Source organism: Crocuta crocuta, unplaced genomic scaffold (assembly GCF_008692635.1).
Source record: "Crocuta crocuta isolate KB4526 unplaced genomic scaffold, BGI_CrCroc_1.0 scaffold138, whole genome shotgun sequence".
NCBI classification, from domain to species: domain Eukaryota; kingdom Metazoa; phylum Chordata; class Mammalia; order Carnivora; family Hyaenidae; genus Crocuta; species Crocuta crocuta.
The window spans coordinates 195,576-208,644 of NW_027532585.1; the positions used below are offsets into that span (position 1 = coordinate 195,576).

Here is a 13,069-nt window from a genome sequence, read left to right on the forward strand (position 1 = left end):
CCCCCCCCACTCACACAGGGCATATGCTTTTTCTCTCTCAAAATAAACATTTAAAAAATGAAATATTGATATTTCAAAATTCCGGCAGGATATTTTATAAAAATTGAGACTAGGATATATATTCCTTGATATACACAAAAATACAAATGATCTAGAAAAGCCAAATATAATTCCCAAAGAATAAAGTAGGATGATTTACACTCTTTGATTTTAAGAGTTGCAATAAAACTACAGCAATAAAGACAAGGTAGGGTTGATTTTAAAAAAAGATATAATAAATCAATGGAATAGAGTAGCATCCAGAAGCGGACTCTTACGTATACTGTCAACTGATTTTCAACAAAGATGTTCCCAAGGCAATTCCATAGGGAAAGGATAGTCTTCTCAACAAATGGTGCTAGAACAATTAGCTATCCATGTGGGAAAACAATGCAACAAAATTAATCACAGACCTAATTTGAAAGCCACAACAAGAAAGCTTCTAAAAAAAATAGATAGATAGGAGAAAGTGTTCATGACTCTGGGGTTACATAAAGATTTCGTAATTGAGACACAAAGAGCACGAGCCATATAGAAGTTGTTATATTGAACTTTATCAAAACTAAAAACTGCTGTTTGAAAAACAGTTAAGAAATCAAAAGACAAGCCACGGAATGGGAAAAATATTCCATACATAGATGTCTGTCAAATAAGTGATATCCAAGAACAGGCAGGAAATTATTACAATTTAATAAGACAAACAACCAAATAGGAAAATGGGCAAAAAATCTGGACAAGTCAACAAAGAAGACATTTAAATAGTAAATGAGCACATAGAAAGAGGCTCACCATCATTAGTCAGAAAGAGAAACCACAGCATACCTATTAGAATGGCTTAAAAAAACAAACAAAACCAACACAGAAAACCACCACAAAAACCCCTGGCAATACCAAACGCTGACAAGCATGTGGAACAGGTGAACCCCATTCATACTCTGCTGGTGGGAATGCAAACGGTACAGTAATCTGGAAGAACAGCGTGGCAATTTCTTATAAAGTAAAACATAGCCTTACAATACGACCCAGCAATCCCACGGCTAGGTATTTATCTAAGTGAAGTGAAAGCTGTGCTTGCAAAATAATCTGTATATGAATGTTTATAGCAACATTATTTATAACTGGCTAAAAAGCAAAAACAGCCAAATGTCCTTTGACCAATAAATGAATAAACCCTGATACATCTACTACAACGGAGTACTACTTGGCAATACAAAGGAACAAACCACTGATACACGCAACATAGATAAACCTCAAATCTATTTTGCCAAGTGGAAGAAGACAGACCAAAAAGGCTATGGAGACAGGGGACAATCAGTGTGCGAAGCGAGGGGCTGGTTTCAAAGCGTAATTTTCGTAGTGACGGAAGTGTTCTGCATCTTGACTGTGGTGGGGCACACCGCAACACACTTCCCTCAACTCAGGCCCATACGCCACAGAGTAAACTTTACTGCTTGCAAGTTAAAAACAAAATAAAACAAAACATCGACAGAAAACAGATTGGAATCGCTAGGGCTTAGGATAAGGAAAAGGAATGACTACAAAGGAACAGAAGGCAAATGTTTCTGATGACATAACTGCTGTATATCTTGATTGTGGTGGAACTTACACAATTTTACACACGTGTCAAAACTTACAGAACTGGACCCTAAAATGAGGAAAATTTACTGTATGTAAGTTACACAGCAATAATCCTGAAATTGAAAAGATGCCATACACACTCACCAGATGGCTAAAAGTAAGCAGACTGACAACAAAAAATGTTGTCAAAGATGTGGTACATCCAGAATTTCTGCACTGTTGAGGGGAATGTAAAATGACACCACCACTCTGGGAAAAGTTCTGGCGATAAAACCAAACACACACCTAATCCATGGCCCAGTCATTCCATGCCTAGGTATTTACTCAAGAAAATGAAAACATATATGCATGTAAAGACTAATTCACAAATATTTATAGGTTTTCCTTATAGGCCCAAACTAGAAACAACCTAAATGTCTGTCAAACATGAAGAGGTAAATAAAATGTAATTTGTCTATACAGTGGAATAGCACTCCACAGGGAAACATGCCACAATATAGCCAAAAGTCATCAAACTATAAACTTTAAATGGATACAGTGTATTGTGTGTAGCTTAAAGCTCTAAAAAATTAATAAAAAATATCCAGTAGCAATAAAATATTCACTGATAAAATTGACCACCACCCATAACTTTATAAAAAAGGTTTTCCATCCTGCCTGATGGCTCAGTTGGTTGAGCGTTTGACTTTTGATTTCAGCACAGGTCATGATCTCATAGTTCATGAGTTCAAGTCCCATGTCTGTGCTGACAGCACAGAGCCCGCCTGGGATCCCCTCTCTCCATTTCTCTCTCTCTGCCCCTCCCCCATTCGCACACGCACATGCACACACGCTCTCTCAAGATAAATTGTAAAGACTTTTCAAAAATAATAATAACCGGGGCGCCTGGGTGGCTTAGTCGATTAGGCGTCTGACTTTCGCTTAGGTCATGATCTCGCGGTTCGTGGGTTCGAATACCGCCACAGGCCCTGTGCTGACTGCCAGCTCAGAGCCTGGAGCCTGTTTCAGTCTGTGACTCCCTCTCTCTCTGACCCTCCCCTGTTCACGCTCTCTCTCTCTCTCTCTCTTTCTCTTTCCTAGAAATAAATAAAACATTTAAAATAATAATAATAAATAAGTTTTTGCACAGTGGGGTGCCTGGGTGGCTCAGTCGGTTAAGGATCCAACTTCAGCTCAGGTCATGATCTCATGCTTCAGGACTTTGAGCCCTGCATCGGCCGACAGCTTGAAGCCTGGAGCCTGCTTCAGATTCTGTGTCTCTCTCTGTCTGCCCCTCCCCGGCTCACTCTCTTTCTCTCCCAAAAATATATAAACATTAAAAAAAAAATTTTTTTACGTTTTTGCATGGCAAAACCTGATAAGCAAAGTCAAAACCAATAGAAAATATTTACGACGTCTAGCATCACAAACGGCTAATCTCCCTAACACTTAAAGAGCTTACAAAAACACGTCAAGGGAAATCTATCAAAAGTTTAGAAAAATGGGCAAAAGGCATGAACCAACATTCTATAGAAAAAGATATAAAAATATCCCTTAAACATATGAAGAGATGCTCCATTTTAACCATAGTAAGAATCCCAAACTAACGTATAGAGATAAAGTAAGCACTGCCACTGACAGCACAGAAAAAGGCAAGCGGATTGCATGTACCTACTTGTCTAAGAGCATGACACACCATGATACATCTATGAGACACACTTGAAAAAAATAAAAATGCCTGAATCTCACCAAGCCTCTAGATCTAACTACCAATTGATAATACAGAAAACAGAGGAAAAACATGTTAAACCATACCACAGGGATTCAAATAGCAAAATCCAAACTGTAAGAAATTTCTCAGGACAAATAACATGGTTCCTTCAAAAACAAATTCCAGGGAGCAGAGGGAATGGAACGGGAACAGGAGGAAGAAGCTGTAAGTTGAAAGACTTAAAAAAAATACACAATCAGGGGCACTTGGGTGGCTCAGTTGGTTCAGCGTCCGAATTCAGCTCACGATCTCATGGTTCGTGAGTCTGAGCCCCGTGTCAGGCTCTCTGTGGACAGCTCAGGGCCTGGAGCCTGCTTCAGATTCTGTGTCTCCCTCTCTCTGTCCTCTCCAGCTTATCCTCTCTCTCTCAAAAGTAAATAAACATTTTAAAAAATGTTTTTTAAAGGACATAATCACAACATAGGAACCTTATATAAATTCTGTTTAAAAACAATACCGGGGCACCTGGGGTGGCTCAGATGGTTAAGTGTCTGACTTTGGCTCAGTCATGATCTCGTTGTTCGTGAGTTCGAGCCCCTTGTCAAGCTCTGTGCTGACATCTCAGAGCCTAGAGCTGCTTTAGATTCCGTGTCTCCCTCTCTCTCTGACCCCTCAAACCCACTTCCTCTCAAGAATGAATAAATATTAAAGAAATTTTTAAAAAAAGAAAGTAAAAAAAAAACACTGACATATTTAAGAAAATTAGATATTTGAATATTGCCTAATGGTATTAAGGAAATAGATCTTTATTTTCAATGTGATAATGTCCCTGTGATTATGTTACCAAGAAAATGAATCCTTACCAGGTAGCGTTACTTACTGACACGGAGATAAAACGTTACCTGCAAATCCAGCGGGGAGGGGCTGAAGGAGGCATGGCCTGAGTGGACAGCTGTTGAAGCTAAGCGATGAGTACTGTGGTTATACAATTCTGTCTACTTTTGTGGATGTTCACAACTCTTCAAAATCGAAAAACTGTTTTACAGAGAGATACCATTGCTCACCTATCAGACTGGCAAAAAGTCAAAAGCTTGACAACACACTATACTGACGAGGCTATAAGAAAATAGGGACTCTCTTACATCGCTCGTGAAAATGCACAATGGTGCAACCCTATTGAAGTGAATATGGAACTATTTAAGAAAATCACATATACATTTATTCTATAACCCAGTAATTCCACTTGGTGTTATAATTCTGAAACTATTTTATATGATAGTATTTTATGTGTATTACAGAATAACATATACACATTTGACACTAAGGTTTATCTTAGATAACTTTTACTAACGTATAGAAATATAACATATAATTCATAATATAAAGTAATAAAACATTTATTTACTTGTTATTAGGAACCTTGATTTTCATATTAAGAGAAAAGATGTAAATAAAAGGCAAAACTCTACGTAATACATCTGAATTAGAGATATTATAAACTTATGGTCATTGAAAGTATGATAGTAACAGAAAATCATCACTTGGCACTCCCACTATAATCATGGATTGAAGCAAGGATCTTCAATGAACACTAAAACCATTACATAATATGTTGTTAGAGGACAGAATATTCATGCAGCCTCAAAATACCTACCCCACAGTTTTCTTACTAATTACAAAGAGAAAAACTTATCTCTACGAGGAGAGGTCTTATAACCTCCATCTTTACCAAATGATTATCTAATGAATCTAGATGCTAGGTACTAATGAATACCACCTCTCTCTAAATAGACCACATATTACAGGATTTCAATGATGGGCACTCCTTACGGGCAAACCCATAAAGACAGAAATAGATTAAGCACTTGCCTGGGGACAGAAGCGATGAGGGAAATGAGGGGTCACCTGGGGATGGGAGGGAACAGGGTTTCTTTTTAGCATAATAAAAATATTCTAAAATTGACTGTGGTAACAGTTACACGACTCTATGAATATATTAAACTCCACTGAATCGTACACTTTAAATGGGTGAATTATATCCCAATAAAGGCTTTTTTAAAAACTAGGATGTGGCGCCTAAGTGGCTCGGTCAGTTAAGCATGTGACTTAGGCTTAGGGGTCATGATCTTGTGGTTCGTGAATTGTGGTTCATGAATTTGAGCCCCACGTCAGGCCCTGTGCTGATAGCTCAGCGCCTGGAACCTATTTCGGATTCTATTTCTCCTTCTCTTTCTGTTCCTCCCCTGCTTGCGCTCTGTGTCTGTCTCTCTCAAAAATAAACATTAGACATTTTTATTTAAAAAAGGAAATAATGACAACTGCCTTTTATTCTAGAGCACACCAGAATCTCTAAGAAACATTCCATCTCCCCGAACTCTAAACTAAGAATGACCCAGGAGGCGGCCCATGGACCTCTCCTCTGTATACACACAGTCCCTTGGTGAGCTCAGTTTCTCACACAGGTCTACTTATCGATGACTTCTAGTACCTACCTCCAGCCCTGGACATTCAGCTGAACTCCAGACTCATGTATACAGCTGTCTTCTCTATAGATCTACCTATTTATCTAACAGACATCTCAAACTCACCAAACCGCTCCAGATATTCCCCTTAGAAGCCTGTTCCTCTCTGTCTTCCTCATCTCAAAAAACAACCACTCCCTTCTTCCAGCTGTTCAGGCAAAACATCCTGAAATCAGACTCGAATGAACCTTCTTTCTCTCTCATTACACGTCCAGAGCATCAGCAAAGCCTGCTGGCTCTTGTTAAGTATTTCCAGAATCCCACTACGCCTCATCACTGACCCCCCCAACACTGTGGTGCGTCTCATCTGGGTGACTGCAGGGGCCTCCTGGCTTCTGCTCTTCCCCATTCACTTTGTTCTCAACACAGAATGATCCCATTAAAACATACACTCAGAAGCGTTTATTCAATAAACACGTATTACTACATGCCGAGCACTGTTCCAGATACTTAAACGTTAGTTTATTTAATCCTTATAACAACAATTTGACAGATGAAGAAACAAAAGCATGGAGGATTTTTTAAATAACTTGTCCATGGTCTTAGGTTTTGGAAGTGGCGCAGCTAGGGGAGTCCGGCTCTGGAGCCCAGGCTCTCTAACACAATACCATGTAAAGTCACCCTGCTCAAAAGTCTCCCAACTTTGCTTATTAGAATTCCCTAAGAGCTGTTAAAAATCCCGATGCCAAGGATGGCCCCACTCCCCTAGCCAATTAAATCAGAAACTCTGGAGATGGAGGTCACCTGGCTGGCTCCGTCGGAAGAACACGTGACTGCGAAAGTTCTAAGTTTGAGCTCCATGTTGGGTGTAGGATTACTTAAGTAAATAAAGCTTAAAAACAAAACAATAACAACAAAACAAAACTCTGGAGATAGGATATAGACATCATTACTTTTTAAATTTTTTTTAGAGAGAGACAGAGACAGACAGAGAATCCCAAGCAGGCTCCATGCTCAGTGTGGAGCCCAATGCAGGGCTCAATCCCATGACCCTGGGATCATGACTTGAGCCGAAATCCAGAGTCAGACACTCAGCCAACTGAGCCACTCAGGCGCCCCAACATCAGTACATTTTATAAAACCTCCCCAGATGATGTCAGTGTTCAGCCAGGGCACCTGGTTGGCTCAGTTGGTATGGCTCAGAGTCTGCTTGGGATCTCTCTCTCCCTCTCTCTCTCTCTGCCTCTCCCAGACTTGCTCTCTCTCTCTCAAAATACAAAAAAAACAAACAAAAAAAAGTGTTTCAATGCAATCTCATTTCAAAGTAGAAACCAAAGCCCTTACACACACACAGGCCTCACCTACACACGCCTCTCACTCGATCCCAAGCCCCACCCGCCATCACTCATCTGGCCACTGGACTCCCTACTGTATCAGACGAGCTCCCCGCTTGGCCTTTGAACTCCAATGTCCCTCTCCAAAAGAAAAAGTGACACCCTATTTCAACACTATCTAAAGCTGCAAATGCTGGGAGCTGTACTGCCACTTCCTAGCTCCCTTTCCTACTTCATTCTTCTCCTTAGCATTTGCTGCTAACAATATCATCTACTTATTTACCTGTTTCTTGTCTGTTTCCCCATCCCGGAAAAGCCCCAGAGGAGCACTGATTTTTGGAGGGTTTTTTTTTTCTTATTTACTATTGTTTCCTCAATGTCTAACACAGTGCCTGACACACGGAAGGTACTCAATAACCATTTGTTGACTAGCCCATAATTACTTCAATATTCTTTTCCTTCACAATTGTTTTACTCACATACGATTGACATACAGTGATGCATTAGTTCCAGGTGTATAGTGATTCAATGGTTCCATACATTACCTAGAGCTCATCTCCATAAGAGCACTTTTAATCCCCTTCACCTATTTCACCCATCCCCCACCCACCTCCCACCTGGTAACCACCAGTTTACTCTCTAAAGTCAAGAGCCTTGGGGTGGGGGGTGGGGGGGGAGGTTTGTCTCTTTTTCTTTGTTCATTTATTTTGTATCTTAAATTCCACAAATGAGTGAAATCACATGGTATCTGTCTTTCTCTGACTTGTTTTACTTAGCATAATACCCTCTAGATCCATGTTGTTGCAATGAATATTAACATTTAAGTTTCTGGATAGAAAGCTGGTTTTTCCTCATTAAACAAGAAATCAGTAGATTTAAATGACTGGTCTGCTTAGACGATGGAAAGAAAAAAGTTCAAATTCTGTATTTCTATTTGTATTTATATCTTTAGTAAAGCTAGAACGAGGCAAGAACAGAGAAACTTGTATTATTAAAACCTGCCCCCCCAAATGTATCCTTCAGTCTAAGGTATAGTTTGACCATATAATCAGTCACAAACATATTCACAGTTAATACTTTATCAGTCAAGAACCAGGAAGTAAGCCAAAAAGTAAAAACAAGAGAAAAATCAGAGAGAGGAGTGAAGAAAGAAAGAAAGAAAAAAAAAAGAAAAAAGGAAAGAAAAGAAAAAATTAAATTCTGCACAGTGAGACCCCATCAGGCCCACAGGGCTTCACAATTTTTTGTTAACTGGTGTTGAGTGACACTAACTTTGTTGTCCCAAATTTGCTAACAAACACAAGGCTGAGGATACAAAGATGTCAACACCTGGGGAGCCCAACACTGACACCCTTCTCCCCCCCACCCCCACACACACAGGGGCGGCTCAGGCACCCTAATCAACACCCTAACCTTAGCATCACTCAGTGCAAGTGGTTGGGATACCAGAGAGGGAGATAATTAGAAGTCTTCCAAGTCTTTAGGGAGGACACGGGGAAAGGAAGAGGGTATTCACCCTGAAACAGGGGAAGGGCCCTCTAAGAGAATCATTCACCAAGAAGTGCCTACAAGGAGAAACCGGCGTCCCATTCTCCAGTTCAATGCCTACTTATGAAATAGACTGCGTGACTGACTCTGCACCTCTTTGAGCAGGGGAAAGGAAGAGAGAGAGAGAGAAAGACAGAAAGGAAGACAGAAAGGAAGACAGGAAGACAGGAAGACAGGAAGAAAGAAAGAAAGAAAGAAAGAAAGAAAGAAAGAAAGAAAGAAAGAAAGAAAGAAAAAGAAAGAAAGAAAAAGAAAAAAGACCGAAATGGAAGGGCACTAAAGGGAAAGGGGGCAGGTTTTTGCAGCTGGCACAGCACCATTTGGCCTCACAAGGAAGTGAGTTTCCAGTGGATTAAATGAAAACTGCAGAAGGTGGTTAGACTTGAGCTGTCTTGCTGTTATCAAAAAGTCTGGCTGTAGAGAAAAGAGATCCCCAGCCCACCTCACCCCCACACACTTCTAGGAACCAGGGGGGTGGTGTGTAGGCTGGAAAAGGTGAGCCCACAGCAAATGTCCTACCCAGGAACTACATGCAGCGGGGAGTCTCTCTGTGCGACCTCACGGAAGTTCCAGTGTGGATGCCTCTACCAGCGGATCCGAATGGCCTGCCACTGTTAATCAAAAGAGGGCTTTAACAGCACCCGGGAAGACTTGTCTTTTTCCATTTTTCTTCTTACAAGTCCCTGACTTGGAATAATATCCCAGAGGAGGAAAGAGAAAGGAATTTTGGGAGCATACCACAATCCCTCTCCACTTCCAGTACTTCACGCAAAGTGGCCTGATGCTGGGGTAAGACAGGAGAGGGACTTGAAATTAACAGGAGACGGAAGGTTTAAACTGCTGAAACAGACAGATGAGTTTTAATGGCTGTAAATGATGGAAAAACTATCATCTGTTCATAGTATGAGGTGGAGAGAGAGGGTTTGGAAAAGGAAGATCCTACAAATCACAGCTGAAAGCAGTAAATAGTGAAAAATAAAACTGTCTTCTGTTTGTTTTCACCAAGTTCAGACTGCTCAATAACCCGACAACATATGGAACAGCATTACCGCCCTTAGTAATGAAAGGAAACACCTGACACGAATATTCCCACGGGGGATTTACTGCCCTGGGTAAGATGCTACATTAGAAGTCCTTCGAGACTGCTTCCAGTTCTAAGTGCCTGTGATTGTCCTTTCTTCAGGAAGAGGCTAAACTGAATACAGAATCCAGAGTTCAATGGTTAAACTAGAAAAGGCTAGGCTGTGTGGAAGGATAAAACCACAACTTTTTCGAAAATAAAACTATCACACTGACAATGGTAAGGTTTCTAGGTAGGAAAAAATAGTTAAGACCTTCAGGCTTATTTAAATGCTAAAAAACATCCTACATGACACTAATTTTCTTTTACGGTCAACAGAGACTTCCAATTCAAAGAAAACTTATGATATAAAAATCTCCAAAACACTATCTCCCTGAATCAAAGCAATTCAACTAATAAAAAGGCTTATCAAAATAAATAGCAAATACGTTTGCTTAAACATCTTCTAGAATTATAAACTCACATATTCTTTATTACACAGTGGCTATTAGGAAAAATATTACTTAGAGCTCAATGGTTTCATGTTACTCATTAAGCATAAGAGTCCTACTGCAAAATAAGGAGCAACAGGAATTTTTATTTTTAAATAAAACATCCCATATTTCTATGTTTCTAAAAATAACTAAGCAAGCATTGAAAACCACCAAGTTTCTGCCCTAAGAATTCTTTTTCTGGTATCATGTCAATATCTTTCTAAATGCTGTGTACTTACAATGGTCAAAACCTTTAATACTCAATTTTAATATTTATTTCCTACTGAAGCCATTTTACTATATTACTGCAGGTCAGAAATGAGAGAATCGACTTGAAATTTAAAATCAAAATTTAATATTAACAAAAGTAAAATGCTCAAGCATGTGGAGAATACTCGTCTACTACTATGGCTCAAGCTGAAGGCTGAGACAGTTACTGCTAGGGTACCTGGAGTTTTTGATCCCATAAAAGCAGAGGGTTAACTGTTACCACACCTGAATAATTACTATACTCTATTCATAAAATGATTTCTCTCTCCCATTCTTAAATGCCAGATTTAAACAAGGAAAACTACTTAACATCAAGCAGTATTTCAGAATCAAAGTCTAACTTACATTTGCTAATAAGTTATCTCACACATTTCATTCTGAGTTACAAAATATCAGTCAAAATAACCGTAAGTTTTAGAGTATGACCATAAGAACTTTCAGGCTTTAAGTTTGGGTTGTTTTTTTTTTTAAGCTGCACTAGACATTTTTAGAAAAAAGGCCGCTATAAAAATATTAAATGTTCCCATCTTTTCCAGATACTTTTCCAGGAGTCTTCAACATCGTCATATCCTATATGTTAACAACAAACATGGGAGAGCCGCCCACAGCGACTCTTCAGAGAAAATACCCAATGCTATTCTTAATGTCCTTACACATTGCTAAAAAGGTCCTTCCGGCTTATGAACTCATGGCAGTTTCCTAACAATTGTATACTTATCCTGTTTCACTGTCTCTCCTGGTCTATGACAAACTCAAATTTACACATCACCTCTCCTTCCTATTTTGCTACATTGCTAAAACTGGGGAATAAAAGAGATACAAACCTGCTACTTCCCTCCTCCCCAAAGCAACCATAAAACTACTAATTAGCAAGACAAAGTACCATAGGGAGCAGTTTCAACACGTGAATCACATCTTCTCAATGTCACAAAAGTTACCCACTACTTACCACAAACAGCAAATTCACAGCCATATCCTTTGCTATATGGCTCTCTATTCAAGAGAAATTCATCAATGGAAACATTCTAGGGTTTATGGCGCTATAAAATAAATTAACCATTAACCCAAATTCTGCTAAACTTAAACATTCTTGTTTAAATACATAATTATTCTAGCATGTAATTTTCCTTGGGAAGATTTGGCCAAGATAAGGACTATTTAAACCTACTATGTTTGGCGAAATCTTTTTTTTTGCCACAAGTGTATTAATAAGAAAAACTGGGAATACGAGAAGCAACAGGCATTTTAGGAAGAATGAGTCTTAACTATTTTTGAAATAACAGTTCTTCAGATTTTTCACATTGGGAAGGAAAATGGAGGTTTACTAAATGATTTTTTCCCGTTTTTCTCTGAATCCTATTAAAGCTTAGCCAAATTTCGCTGTCAAAAGCGTTTCAACAGCATTGAACTAACACAGAAAGTATGTAAGCGCAGCGCTTGGGGGACGGGGCAATAAAGCGGACCTGATCAGTACTTCTAAGATAAGAGACAATAGTTACAAACCTCATTCTGCGCTGCTTGTTCCAGTCATTAAACACACAGGAAATAAGATTTTCTAGTTAGAAAACTAATTCACAAAGGGCGATGACTTCATCAAAGCAAAGAAAGTCTTGCTGAAACTGACAACGGCCCAGCGCAAGATAAGAAAAGAAGTGTCACAGGATTGGAAGGTGAACCAGAAGAGGAAAAGGGCACAACCTGCGTGCACATTTCTTCCTTAAACCTCCATCTGGATCTGCAGACCCCCCGCCCCCTTCGCCCCCCGACAGAGCGATCGAGCGCCCAGCCCGGGGCAGGTGCCCAGCCGGGGGACTCAGCATAACTAGAATTCAACAAAGGCAGTAAACACTATAAATAACAAGACCGTTTTCACTATGACAACACTTTCCCCTCGGATGATCTATCCAGGAGGGTCATTAGAAAGCATCTGAAATAAACCACAAAACCGCTCAGGACCTCCCCAAAGCGCTGCGGCTGTCACCTGGCCTCCAGGTTTAAAGACCTGGGCTCTGGTCGCCTCCCGGGTCCTACCTGCGTGACCTTGGACAAGTCACTTTCACCCCGCGCACCGGTCATCTGCACCGTGAAGGTGCGAAGGGAAAGCGTGATTCTGTGGCCCAGGGCGGAGTCCACTGCTGACTCGGGGAGCCCTAAAGTGAAAGCGCGTGAAGACTGCAGAAAACGATGCCCCGGGCGGCTGAGCCCCCGTGGGCACAGTCCTGGAGTCGCGCCACCNCGGGGTTCTCTGATGTCATCGCCTAGAGCTTCGCGGCATGGGGATCTTTAAAAATAGGCTTCGCTCGTTTGCGAGTAATTTGTTTGCAAGCTGTTCCATGATCGGTCCAGGAAGCATAAATTCACAGGCTGCTGTGTGACCTGGTGAAAAACGCCTTACAGTTCTCCCCGCCAATTCTTTGCTCATAACCGTTTCTCCCTAGAGCTATTAGCTCCACCTCCTACTTTATCGGACAGGGGGCTTAGAGGAACTTGGAGGATTAATTGAAATTCTTTGGGGAAACTTGGAGCATAAATATTATTCTCACGACTAGTCATAAATGTTTAACATATTTGTTGAGCACCTACTATGTGCCAAG

The 13,069-nt window shown here is 40.3% G+C and overlaps 1 protein-coding gene across 3 annotated transcripts in view; it reads right to left on the minus strand.

Annotated features, from left to right (window-relative positions):
• Nucleotides 1-12,704, minus strand: part of PLEKHA1 (pleckstrin homology domain containing A1) — a 54,654-nt gene extending 41,950 nt beyond the window's left edge. For all 3 annotated transcript variants that reach the window (XR_013338879.1, XM_077779479.1, XM_077779480.1), the window contains exon 1: nt 12,507-12,704. The gene's annotated coding sequence lies outside the window, so the exon portion shown is untranslated. The remainder of the gene's footprint in view (nt 1-12,506) is intronic.
• Between the last annotated feature and the right edge of the window lie 365 nt (nt 12,705-13,069).